The sequence below is a fragment of the Cetorhinus maximus genome, chromosome 9 (assembly GCF_964194155.1).
Source record: "Cetorhinus maximus chromosome 9, sCetMax3.hap1.1, whole genome shotgun sequence".
Lineage (NCBI taxonomy): Eukaryota > Metazoa > Chordata > Chondrichthyes > Lamniformes > Cetorhinidae > Cetorhinus > Cetorhinus maximus.
In genome coordinates, this window is record NC_135887.1 from 123,075,210 (window position 1) to 123,089,485 (window position 14,276).

General features: G+C 45.8%; 1 long non-coding RNA gene across 1 annotated transcript in view; it reads right to left on the reverse strand.

Annotated features, from left to right (window-relative positions):
* The window catches only part of LOC144684253 (uncharacterized), a 51,288-nt gene extending 37,544 nt beyond the window's left edge, over window positions 1-13,744 (reverse strand). The window contains exons 1-2 of the long non-coding RNA XR_013577465.1: window positions 13,704-13,744; window positions 115-263 (exon numbers count right to left, since the gene is read on the reverse strand). This is a non-coding gene — a long non-coding RNA (uncharacterized LOC144684253). The remainder of the gene's footprint in view (window positions 1-114; window positions 264-13,703) is intronic.
* Window positions 13,745-14,276: the final 532 nt, after the last annotated feature.

Consider the following 14,276-nt stretch of genomic DNA (forward strand, 5'->3'; position numbering starts at 1 on the left):
AGTCATATCACTTTATAATTTAGACATACTTATCTTCTTTGCAGTGTTATTTCTGTATAATTGGTTGTCTTGTTGCTTCATGTGTCTGTTATGGATCAGTGGTAGTATTCTTACCTCTGATTCAGGAGGTTGTGTATATTATCTTAGCTGGAACTTCAGTGCAGAGCTGAAGGAGTGCTGCACAGTTAGTAAGTGTCATCTTTCAGACGAGACATTGAACCAGACGTCTGTCGTCTTAGGTGAGTGAAGAAGATCCCATGGCACTGTTCGAAGAAGAGAAGGGGAGAATTCCTGGTGCACCAATCTACATTTATTGCAAAACCAATACCTGAAACAAACAGATGGTCTGGTAAATTATTTTACTGCGGTTTTTGGGATCTTGCTGTGCACAAAATGATTGTCGCATTTCCCACACTATGAAAGTCACCGCACTTCAAAAGTACTTCATTGGCTGTAAAGCACTTTGGGTTGTCCCGACGTCGTGAAAGGCAACGCGTGAACGCAAGCTCTTTCTTTCCCATTCCCAGATGCTGAGGGTATCGAATAGAATATGCACATATAAGTCTGTAAATTACAGTGAAATATGTTATTGTACAAATGGGAATGCAGCCATGTTAAATTTTTCTCTCGAGCATTTTAACCTCTGGAGGTGTTAACCTATTTAAAATAAACTGGTTAAAATCTCCATTAAGCTGACAGAGAGAACATCTTTTTTAAGAGCACGCAATGCACAATAATGACGTTTTTAGTGATTTCCAGGCTGCATTATTTTATACTTAGTTATGAAGTACAAATTAATGACTTGCTGTAGCGTATTTAAGGACACAATCCATCTAGTAAAGATACTTGCATTAAATACACCCAAAATTGTATTCAGTGAGATGTGCTTCAAATGATCAAAGGTTTTTTGATGAATTGATAAAGAATTTTCCGAATGTATTGGCCAACAATTTATGAGACAGCAAATAAATATTATGGACTTATTTAACTAATGCTTTCACATTTTCTATGTGTTAACAGAAAGGGAAATAGGTTAGACTGGACACAGCAAAACCACTTAAGCAACAGCTTTGGACTCCTAGTGAGGGTTGCCAACTCTGGTTAGACGTATTCCAGGAGAGGTTCGTCACATGGCCTCCATCTTCTAACCACTCCACTCTCCCTCCATTGGTCACTGGACATGTCCATCTTTGTATTGCACTATCTTTTCACAACAATTGGATAGATTCATAGGGTAGCATTTCCCCCCCCAGTCAGGGGGGTTGTGCGGGTGCGGGCGTGGGTGGATGGATTCCCGATTCCAGTCGGGGGCGCGCTGCCATTTTATGTGGGTGGGCCAATTAAGGCCCGCCCAGCGTGATGTCCGCCCGGAAGCGCTGTGCGCTCCCTATCCGGAGAGGTGGGGGGGTATTCCCTGAGCTGGGAGTGCACTCTTTTGCGTGCAGTGCACAGATCTCCCTGAGGCAAAGTGCTCAGCTCAAGTTTGAAAACTTTATTAAAGGGAGAAAAAAATATCCCTGACATGACCCCTCATGTGACACTGTCACATGAGCAGGGACATGTCAATTACTTTTATTTAAAAATTTTATACAAATTTCGCCCATGGATGAGGTTTCATGCTTTTTCTGAAGGCCGCCTGGGCTCTTTGCCTGCCCGCCAACCTTAAGGTTGAATGGGCAGGTCCATTAATTGGGTTAATTACTTTTTTAAAGGCCTTAACTGGCCGTTGACAGTTCAGCGGGCGCGCAGCCGACTCCAGTGTGCGCCGGCCAAACTAAAGATCGGAATGACGCACGGTGACGTCGGGATGCACGCCCGACATCACGCTGCGTCATTTTTTACGCGTCGGCGAGCGGGCCCCACCCCCGCTCCTGCTCGCCAACAGGAAAATGCAGCCCATAGTTACCAAACTGGATGATTCTTGGCTGTCAGTCTAACAGCCTTTTAATCCTCATCTGCAACATTTTTAGAACAAAAACCTCCAATAGGTGAAAAAAAGTACAATATTTTTACTGGTATCTCTGGAAGATTAATGTTTAATCCCTGGAGGCCCCAGGACAATCCAGGAGATTTGGTAACCCTATCCCTACTGTTTGCCAAATGGCTGTCCAATGTTTCTGCAATCTGAAATGGAGTCATATAAAGTATGCATTGCTCAAGGGATGGCATAAACTGGTTAAGTGCTTACCATAACACACATTTGTTTCTTTAACATTTAGCAAAATACCAAAGTAATTTCTTTCTAAACTTTCTTTGGGTTGTTTTCATTCATGGGTGGATTCCAGAAAGCATGACAGAACAATGACCAAATATTTACATTACATGGGAATTGCTTGCTCAAGATCTGAAGGTATTGGTACAACTGACAGCGCTCTCAGTATTTCTGGTTTACCAAACATGGGATTGTTGATTGTATCAGAATTTTGAATGTCAGGTCGACAGAAATTTTGCAATGCCCCCTGTGATTTTCCATCGCTATACAGGAGCAAACACAACCAACATTCTGGCTTTCATGTCAAGTTGTAAATGAAGGTTTGACAAACATTTGTCTTTCCTTTTTATTCTTTCGGCAGATATGATTCAGAAATTGTTACAAGCTGCCTGAAGGGAAGGCACTGTAGCCCTGAGTCTCTGACTTCAATGGATTTATGCAATTATCTCCCCAGAATTAAATTGTGTTGCAACATTGTATATATGAACGAGTGAACTTGCACTACATACTTTCAGTTTATATATTGTCTTATCACACACTCTGAAGAGCTCAAAATGCTATTCAAATTACCTTCCGAAGTGTAATCATGTTGCTATTTAGCCAAATGCAAGAAATAATTTACGTACAGCAAATTCCCACAAACATCAAAACAGACCTGATTATTTGTTTTAGGAGATTTTGATTAGATCACTGCCCCTCTTCTTCATAAGAATAAAAATTGAGCTGTTGAAATCATGAGCAGTTTTGTTAGATTAAACAAGGGGAAACTGCTCCCAGTGATAGATGGGTCATTAACCAGAGCATTCAGATTTAAGGTGATTGGCTTAAGAACCATGAGGGGAAATGTTGTTGCTCGGTGAGTTGTCATGATCTGGAATGCACTTTTTGAAAGGGTAATGGAAGCAGATTTGATTTTAACTTTCAATGAAAATTGGAGGAATATTTAAAGGGAAAAAATATTGTGGGTGAGGAAGGGGAAGGGAAGTTGGACTAATTGAATAACACTTCCAGAGAGATGGCATCGGCGCAATGGACCGAATGGCTTCCTGCCATACTGCATTATTCTATGATTCTAAACAGTGTTGTTGAATCTTACATCCAGCTGAGCAAGGAGATATATCCTCAGTTTAAGTTTTAATTATTAATGGCAGTATCTTGCAACAATTTAACATTCCTTCAATATTGCACAGAAGCTTCAGCCTAGATCATGTCCTCAAATCTGTTCAGAGACTTGGGGCGGAATCTTCCCCTCCTCCCATCGGCGGGATTTGTAGTGGTTGGGGGCGGAAGACATGGCGGGAAACGAAAAATCGATTTGCCGACATCAGGAAACTGGGTCGGTATCGCCTCCTCCTGATGCTCATGCCACTGTGCATCTCATGGATGCTCATTAAAAGCACAACAGGCTGGAATCGTGCACCCCTGTCAAATCTTCTGCCTTGCCAGCAGGAATTCGCGCCATTCTGTAACCCAACAAGACATTTGTGGCATGCCCCCGGTGAGGGAGAATTTTAAAGTACTTACCTTAGAATCAAAGCTGGCTGCAGGAATGATACATGCGGAAGTGGATGTGGTTTATTTGGACTTTCAGAAGGCTTTCGACAAAGCCCCGCATAAGAGATTAGCATGTAAAATTAAAGCGCATGGGATTGGGGGTAGTGTATTGAGATGGATAGAAAACTGTTTGGCAGACAGGAAACAAAGAGTAAGAATAAACAGGTCTTTTTCCGAATGGCAGGCAGTGACTAGTGGGGTACCGCAGGGATCGGTGCTGGGACCCCAGCTATTCACAATATATATTAATGATTTAGATGAGGGAACTAAATGTAATATCTCCAAATTTGCAGATGACACGAAGCTGGGTGGGAGGGTGAGCTGTGAGGAGGATGCAGAGATGCTTCAGTGTGGTTTAAACAAGCTGAGTCAGTGGGTAAATGCATGACAGATGCAGTATAATGTAGATAAATGTGAGGTCATCCATTTTGGTAGCAAACACAGGAAGGCAGATTATTATCTGAATGGCTATAAATTAAGAGAGGGGAATGTGCAATGAGACCTGGGTGTCCTTGTACAACAGTTGCTGAAGGTAAGCATGCAGGTGCAGCAGGCGGTAAAGAAGGCAAATGGTATGTTGGCCTTCATAGCGAGAGGATTCGAGTACAGGAGCAGGGATGTCTTGCTGCAATTATACAGGGCCTTGGTGAGACCACACCTGGAATATTGTGTGCAGTTTTGGTCTCCTTATCTGAGGAAGGATGTTCTTGCTATAGAGGGAGTGCAGCAAAGGTTTACCAGACTGATTCCTGGGATGGCGGGACTGACATATGAGGAAAGATTGAGTCAGTTAGGATTATATTCGCTGGAGTTCAGAAGAATGAGGGGGGATCTCCTAGAAACCTATAAAATTCTAACAGGACTGGACAGGGTAAATGCAGGAGATGTTCCCGATGGTGGGGGAGTCCAGAACCAGGGGTCACAGTCTGAGGATACGGGGTAGACCATTTAGGATTGAGATGAAGAGAAATTTCTTCACTCAGAGAGTGGTGAGCCTATGGAATTCGCTACCACAGAAAGCAGTTGAGGCCAAAACATTGTATGTTTTCAAGGAGGAGTTAGATATAGCTTTTGGGGTGAAAGGGATCAAAGGATATGGGGAGAAAGCAGGAGCAGGCTATTGAGTTGGATGATCAGCCATGATCATAATGAATGGCGGAGCAGGCTCGACGGGCCGAATGGCCTACTCCTGCTCCTATTTTCTATGTTTCTATGGAAGACACGAAGGTGGGTAGATGGTGGGTGCAAAACATGAAAGTGGGGGTCCAGAGGAGAAGAAGGCTGGGGGGTCCAAATGAGACCAAGCGGGGTGGTCTGGATTGAGTGAGTCGGGAAGGAAGTCATGAAGGGGAAGAGGCAGGGATCGGAGGTGGGGTGGGGCCAGAGTGCTTCAGAGGGAGGGGTCAGTCGAGTCGACGTTGGGATCCTAGGGGTAGAGCAAGGGGTGCTAGTGATATGTGGAGCAGTGGCTTTGAAATGGGGTAGTGGGATGTGATAGGGTGGGAGGGTCAGTGTTCAGATGTGGCAGGCATGGATCTCATCCGGGGAGGGGGGTCATTGGGGAGGACAAGGATGGTGACACAGGTCATAGGAGTGGGGAGGAGCAAGGTGGGCATAGGAACAGTGACTGGGTGGGCTCAGCAGAAAGTTAAGACATGTGCAGTGATAGGGCAATGGGGGAGGTTCATGAGTAACCGAGGGAAGAGTGAAGGTGACATCAGGGGTGATGGAGGGAAAGTTGGTGGGTGACAGGGGGAGGGTAAAAGATGATGGAGACAGTTTGAAATGAAACATGCACCATTCTGAGACAGAGCCAGCTCCAGACCAAGGCAAAGCCCTCAACGTTGCTGTGCAAAACATCACTGTGGGGAGGGTCTGCTCGGGTGGATGGAGTACAAGGTCAGCACAACTGGGAAGCTAAAGGGAAACCCTCATAAACATGCGGAGAATGTATGAGAGCTTTCGCATTTGCTATTCCTCCCTATTTGGTGAAGGGCACACGGCAGCAGGTCTGGCCCAGAGGATTCTCACGACAAGATCAAAGCAAGATGCAGAGCTGCCATTCACACTGAGCCATTGGCCATTTGCTCCAGGAAGAGTTACGGAAGAAGGGCGGAAGAGGGGAGGGGGTTGGCTGGTATTCCTTGCCCCCCTTCCCCACCTTGGAAGGAGTGGCATGCGCACAACCAATAAAACTACCAGCAGCAAGAGTAAATCCAGGAGGCCTCCAAACAGTGCAACATAACATAAATATGGGAGTGTTGAAACTATTTACAATGATTCAACACCCATGCCACTCGTGCTCATTCAATATTTTTAAATTTTCTTTACTCTACCAATATGTCTGGGCACTTCCCTGACATCTGCAGCGGGTGTGGAGTCAGCCTGCTGACTACTATGCTCTGTTGTCTGTGATGGCTTCGGCTGGTGTCCTCTGCAGGGCCAAGGATTGGAGGGCTCCAGCCTGCTTTTGGGTCTCCTGCTCAGGGGTAGGTCACCCTTCTCAGCCTGAGCAGCTGGAGCTGATGGGGCCAAAGACGGAGAGGGTTAGGAGCACCCGGACACCCTTGGAGGATCCTGGGAGAGTGCCCCCAGGTTGTCTGCCTGACTATCCTCCTCCCTTTGGGTGCCCAAGGGCCCCTCTCTGACTCCTTGAGGTGCCCCACCCGCCTCTCGCACAGCCGCTGTGAAAGCTCACCCATGGCTTCAGCGATGGAGTGCAAGTCCGAGCTCATCTCTGGCAGAAACGAGGCATTCTGCTGGACAGGGTTCTCCATGCTGTCCGTCATCCTCCTCATGGAGAATTTGAAGTGCTTACATGTCGGAGCCGCTACATCAGAGAGCACGCGGACGGACTCCTCCGCCTCGTGTGCCACCCTGTTGACACATGGGCCTGATGTTTCCCTGTGTCTCGCTGATACTCCACCATCTTCCCCATGGCTCATCGTCTGAATCAGACTTAGCAGGGGCCTCTCCTCCAGCAGTCATCCTATTGATGGGACATGGAATGCCAGTCCCTCCTCCTGCTGTGGAGGCCAGGGTGTCAGCCTGAGCCTAAACTAGATATTTGAGCCACAGAGGTGAGGGTCTCTGGCCTGGGTGGAGGGTGCAGGTGAATGCTGTGATGGCTGTACAGGTGGGAAGTCAACCTCGTCCTCTTCTGAGGCCTCCTACAGGCTGGAGCTGACGTCAGGTGTGGGGGACTGGCCTCACCCTCTTCCTGCTGACACCTAGAATGGAGAGAGGAGAGAATGAGTGACTGCCTAGGCTGGCTCAGACTTGGCACTCATCAATCACATTGATTTTCCAAAGTTGTCTGAATTATGTATGCTTCCTCACTAGATGTTTGGGGGAGGCCGTCGGCATGGTTACGGTGGTGGTCCTCCCCTGCTAGCTCAGCAGCTGCTGTTCAAGTTGTGTGAAGGGCCTGAGCTCAGGCATCCCCATGCCCGTTTCCTCTTTCTCCTTCCTGTTGTGGGCCGCCTTTTCCTGCACAAAGACATGTAGGTGGATTGTGAGCAGGTATAATGAAAGAGCAGGTTGTAGGCTGCTAATTCTGTGGCTAATAGCTGACCTCGTGACTCCCCAGAACCTGAGGAGGAGTGGAGTGAGATGGAATAGTCTCCAGTTACCTGGGTGAGTGCAGCTCCAAGAACGCTGAGGAACCTGGGCACCATCCAGGACAACGGAGGCCACTTGATTGGCACCCCATCCAACACCCTCAACATTCAGTCCCTCTACCACCTGTGCACAGTGGAAGTAGTGTTTACCACATACAAGATGCACGGCAGCAAGTCACCAAGGCTCCTTGAACAGCACCCTCCAACCCCGTGAGCTCTACCAGCTGGAAGGACAAGGGCAGCAGACACAAGGGAGCTTCAGCACCTGCAAGTTGCCCTGCACTCCACCCCATGGCTGGGTCTTCACTGTGGCTGGGTGAAAATCCTGCAGTTGCCTTGTTAATAGCTCAGCACATGGACTGCAGGGGTTCAATAAGGCAGTAGCCACCACCTTGTCAAGGACATTTATTGTCAAGACATTGTCAAGGGATGGGCAAGAGAAATGCTGGCCTTGCCAGTGACGCCCAGGTCCATGAGACAAACACAGATGAGTGGTGAGGCAGGTTGGAAGGGTAGAAGGCTCACTTACCCTGACAACGCGGATTAAATCGTTGAGCTTTTCCCTCTGCACCCTGCGGGTGTTGGCTGCCCTGGCTACCTTGTCCCAGGTTGCAGTGGTCAGCTGAGATAGGCTCCTGCGGCCATCCCGGGGGAAGAGGGCACTTTCTTGCACTTCTTCCAGGAGATGCTTGAGGGATGCGCCGCTAAAGCAGAGAGCCACGGCTTGCTGCCTTCACCTGCTTATCCTTTCCTTCTTCCCATTAGTGAGGGGGCCTTTTGAATGTGACATCGGGACATGACAGCGGGGCACCCGACTTCCTGCCCGCCCCACCAAGAGACTCGATGCGGAATGCACGCATGCATAATTAATGAGGCGGGAGCGCACGATTGCGTGTAAACGCCTGCCCCGCTCTGTGGCGGCAATTACCCCTGCTTTCTCATCCTGCCACCGAACCTTTGGCTGGAGGGGAAGATTCCACCCTTGGACCTACTATCTTCTGACCCTGAGGCTACATTGCCACCAACTGAGACAAGTTGATACTTGCCATGTGGAAATAATCATCACTATATATATATATGTATTGATTAGCAGTCTTTAAAAAAATCACTACCGTGTTCCGTGATATTGCCCCTGTATAACCAACCTCACCATACCTAACCCTGTCCATTTTGGGGTTGTCACAAGATGGCAAACCTACCCGCAGTAGCTTTCACTTGTTGTCTGGGTTCTCGAGAGGTTTTGCTGGCAATTTCGCTTCAGGCTTGAACATATTTCACCACCATCTGAATGACCGCTAATCTGTTTCAAATACCCTTTCATAGTTTTTGCTGACTTTCCCCATCGCAGCACAAATAGCACTTTTGTTCTGCTCAGCAAAGATAGTGTAAAACCACATAAGGCGCCTATTAGCATCAGAAAAAGAGTGTGAAATCAAGCACATGACATCTTTGTACAGGCATTGTGAAAATATTTTAAATTGAAACTTAAGCTAACAATATTGGTGAGCACAGTCAGGAGTATGTTTTTTGTTGCTGTGTTTTCTCCCCCTCTTCTGAGGCTGTTGGCTATTTCTGGCACATGGCTTTAAAGATGCTGGTCACCCACCAGACAGTTAAGGAGTCATTTTACTGGCTACCTTGCCTACAAACAGCACTAATTGGACATTTAGGATGGTCTTCCCACAATTTCTGAATGAGAGGAAAATTGTAGACTGGAAGCCTTGGAATTTCCACTATATACTGCTGATGTATGTCGCTTCTGCCAGCTGCTCTTACTCACAAAGCTTTGCCAAAGTTTGTTTCATAATGCTCCTGTGAAGCACCTTGGGACGTCTTATTATGCTAAAGGTGAACAGCAAAAGTTGCTGTTGTTATGCAGATGGATCTAACTTTCAATATCTTATTAAAACATTACCTCTGTATGCACAAGTCCATTTATCTCCCACCTTCCAACTTTGCTTTGCTAAAAGAAGTCACTTGGCCTTCACTTCTAAGGAGTAATGTTAAAAGTGATCAATTAGTGCTTATATGGAGTAATAGTGTGTGCAATACCCATCTGTAGTGCTATATGGCTGTAGCTTTTGTATGAAGACTACCATTTACCATTACATAAAATCTTTTTTTAAACTTGTCTATTGTGTGGGATTTGGATCCAGTACTTCTTAGGTAGTCAATCACGTTCTGATTTTGTGAAATCGTCAAGAGATTTTCTAAGGAAGCCTGGGCATGAATTGTTAGATTTAGAAATATAATTTACTATAGGCTAGTCCAAAATAAGATTCAAATTCAGAATGTAATTCGGGGTATTATCCTACTTATTGAACTGACATGAATTTGACGGTTGGAGGCTTGGTAAAATGAAGCAACAGTGACATGCTGTGGTTATAGGAAGTAATTCACAAGCGAGTGTGCAAAGATTTAATTGAGTAGTATTGTTGTACTGGGCATAATATGATGTAATCTTTTCCACAATTGTCATCCCATCCACATAAGTAAAATAATTATCAATGTATTGTGAAAAAAAAAGGCTTCCATTTATATAACGCCGTTCAGAAGCTTGAGATATCCCCAAGTGCTTTACGGCCAATGAAGTAATTTTGAAATATAGCCTGGACTTCCAGAGGAATAAGGAGCCATGGCAACTTCCAGAAAATTGAGTGCACACGTAGAGGATACTCTTGTGGTAACAAACCAACTAGACATTGAGGGATTGGAAGCCCTTCCTGTTGATGGATCTTGTTGCTTCTCACCGGGTACGTTGATGACACTTATCTGCCCTGTACCAGGGGGAATCCAGCGATGGTGGTTAAGCCCATTTCCCTCTGTTCCTGTGAGGCCGTGTCTGTCATGAAATGAATGTACTGGCAAAGCTCTGGCAAAGAGGGTGTCAATGACCTGTGAGATTCTGTGGTGTGCAGCTATTTGTGAGATGCCAATAAGGTCCACAGCTGATCTTTGGAAGGTGCCAGAAGTGAAGAAGTTCAAATACACACTGGCTTTGATGGCCATTGTCTGGGCATGGTGATCAGTGCTGTGGGATGCGAGGTCTTTGGTGACAAGGGAACGGATGTCTGTGACTATCTGTCTAGAGATTAGTAGTCTCCTGCTGCACTGAGTCTTGGTCATGTCCAGGTAACTCTGATTTGGTTGGGAGATTGTGTGTTGAGGAAATGGCCTCCATGTCCTTCCTGCTCTTCTTTCCTCTCCAGTGTCCTGAAGCCCGGAGTTCTGCCCTTCATGCAAAGGGTGTTATCCTTCATCGCCAATGGGCCCAAAATTTGACAGTCATGCCTCCATGCCAGGTGCAGCCTTCCATTTGGGCAGCTGGCTTCCCAATTGTCCTTGGCAGCCTTGCTCCCTGCCTTTCTGTCCTCGTGATGCCAGGGGGAGGTGATGACCCCGATAATGCCCTAGTGATGATTGCCCACTCTCCCCATCACCTTTGCAGTGCCAAGGGCACCTCCTTACCAAGTTCTGAGTCCTATTGCTCCCCTGACTGTCTTTTGGGCTGGGGTGATGCACCAGGGTGGCCTTGACTGGATCTCCACTCTGTGATCAGAAATTGACAACTGATCAGAAATTGACAGATCCTGAGTCCCACAAAAGAGATTAGTGTGAAAAATTAAAGCACATGGAATTGGGGGTCATCTATTGTCATGGATTGAGAATTGGTTAGCAGACAGGAAACAGAGAGTAGGGATAAATTAGTATTTTTCAGAGTGGCAGGTTGTGATTAGTGGGGTACCGCAGGGATCAGTGCTTGGGCCCCAGCTATTCACAATATATATCAATGATTTGGATGAGGGAGCTAAATGTAATATTTCCAAGTTTGCTGATGACATGAAAGTAGGTGGGAATGTGAGTGCTGAGGAGGATGTAAAGAGGCTTCAAGATGATTGTCGTGGCAATATATATTATTGGAAAATATTTTCCTTTTAAAATAGAGGTTTAGTCTGTGGGTGTGTCTTACTTGGATTAAAGCCAGTTAGTCTGGGTGCTTTAATGCATACTGTTTTTGAAATGTAAGAGAGGTAGAGTGCATTTGCATTTTTTGAATAGAACATTGAAGAAGTGGGGTGAAATCTGGCAGTCAGCGAGCAGAGGCCAAGCAATAAAATTGGAACTATGAAAAGGGTTTTATTGTTAGAAGAGGTGGGTTCAAAGAGGCATTCAATGAGCTCGGTATAACTTCAGCATTTTGTGTGTATGGGGCAGAGGCAATGTAGATCAAAGCAGCTGTATGCCTCAAACTATCTCCACAGGAACCAAAGTGAAAGGAACCTCATTTTGAATTTGCATGCTGAAAGTCTATGGGTTGCTGTTGCCTTAATGGAGATTAGACTGGGAATTTGTTAAAAATATGATAGTAGTAATTTGTAGCCATGTGTGTGTGTTTAATGCATTATAACTTAATAAAGTGTTTCATTTAGTTTAATATAAAAACCTCTCAAGAACTGTTGGTCTGATTCCTGAATTTAGAGTTGCATCTCAACCATACCACTTAAAAATATAGGTTATGACAGTTGTTCAAAGTTTCCCTCTGGAATTTTTAAATACCTCAGCTTTACCAAACTGCTGTCTCATAACAGTGATCTAGACAAGTTGAGTCAGTGGGCAAATACATGGCAGATGCAGAGTAACATGGATAAGCATGAAGGTATCCACTTCGGTAGGAAAAGCAGAATGGCAGAGTGTTATTTAAATGGAGGTAGATTGGGAAATGTTGATGTACAAAGGGACCTGGGTATCCTTGTACACCAATCACTGAAAGCAAGCATACAGGTGCAGCAAGCAGTTAGAAAGGCAAATGGCATGTTGGTCTTCATTGCTAAAAGATTTGAGTACAGGAGCAAGGATGTCTCACTACAGCTGTACATAGTATTGGTGAGATCACACCTGGAGCCTTGTGTGCAGTTTTGGTCTCCTTACCTAAGAAAGGATATACTTTCCATAGAGGGAATGGAGCGGTGAACCAGACTGATTCCTGGGATGGCAGGATTGTCATATGAGGAGAGGTTGGGATGACTAGGCCTATATTCACTGGAGTTTAGAAGAATGAGAGGGGATTTCATTGAAACCTATAAAATTCTGACAAGGCTGGACAGACTGGATGCAGGGATGATATTTCCTCTGGCTGGGGGACCTAAGACAAGGGGTTACAGTCTCAGGATATGAGGCAGGCCATTCACGACTGAGATGAGGAGAAATTTCTTCTCTCAGAGGGTGGTAAACCTTTGGAACTCTACCACAGAAGGCTGTGGAGGCCGGGTCACTGAGTACATTTAAGAAGGAAATAGATAGATTCCTAGACACTATAGGTGTGAAGGGGCATGCAGAGAGAGCAGGAGTATGGCATTGAGATAAAGGATCAGCCATGATCATATTGAATGGCGGAGCAGGCTCGAGGGGCCAAATGGCCTGCTCCTGCTCCTATTTTCTACATTTCTATGAAATCTGGTTGCCCCTTTAAATATTCCACCTTCCCCCTCCAAAACACTCGTTATGAACTTTTTAACTAATTTAATTGGCCTCAATGGGGAGGAGAGCGGAATCCCTGTTCTGCCTTGGTTAAGATTGCCGACACAGGGTACAGCATCCCGAAAATGACACACCAAATGGTGCAATATTTTTGGCTGACTTCCATCTCCATTCCTGACTTGGGAGAGGGAGGTAAAAATTAGCCCCTGCCCGCATACCCCTTCACACCTTTAGGGTCTAGGAATCTATCTATTTCCTTCTTAAATGTATTCCGTGACTTGGCCGCCACAGCCTTCTGTGGTAGAGTTCCAAAGATTCACCACCCTCTGAGAGAAGAAATTTCTTCTCATCTCAGTCGTGAATGGCCTACCCTGTGTCCTGAGACTGCGACCCCTTGTTTTAGACCCCCCCAGCCAAAGTAATTTCCTCCAACTCTCCAAAGACTCTGTGTTCCTCCAACTTATGCCTTTGTATCCCTTTTCTGCATTTTTGGCTGCCTGGCTTCAGATGTCCACGAAGATAAAGGCAAAATACTGTGGATGCTGGAAATCTGAAACAAAAACAACAAATGCTGGAAGAACTCAGCAGGTCTGACAGCCTCTGTGGGAAGGCAGAGTTAACGTTTCGAGTCCATATGAAAAGACCTGAAGCTCTGAAGAAGAGTCATACGGACTCGAAACGTTAACTCTGTCTTTTTCTCCACAGCTGCTGTCAGACCTGCTGAGTTTTTCCAGCAATTTTTGTTTTGGTTTCAGATGGCCACGCCCTGGGCTCTGGAATTCCCTCCTTTGTCTCTCCTACTTTAAGACGCTCCTTAAAATCTGCCCTTTTAACCTTACTTGTAGCCATATCTCCAAGCGTCTCCTTCTTTGGTGTCTTGCCAACATTTTTTTGTCTGATTACATTCTTGTAAAGCGCCTTGGGGCTGTTTACTCTTTTAAAGATGCCATTTCAATTCAAGTTGTCATCAGATGCAACTTGCACTGTGAAAAAATTCTCAATAAATCCCATTACCAAGGCATTGAGGCCAGAGAGCTTTTGTAAAGCAAACTTGGCTAGTGATAAATTAGCTCAGTGGACAAGCTGTTGATAAACACCTTTCCTGTTATAGCTGTCTTAGGCAAATGGAAAACAAAATGTTTAGATCTGTTGAAAGATCTCCACCATTTTTATTTCCTGATAAGTTGACCTGCCTACTGTGTTTTTCCTCCCCTTAACATTCCTTTGTTTCATAACTGAGTCCTTGGTCTTTCTTTCTCTCTCTTTTTGTGTGAGGATGAGGAGGAGTGTGTGTGGGGAGAGGAGGAAATCCCCCAAAATTCGAGACTCAAGCCTTCAGAAACCAACCTCAGGGGACCCTCTCTGACTTGTGCTGACACGAAGCTCCGCGGCCGCTCTGATTGACAGCGCCG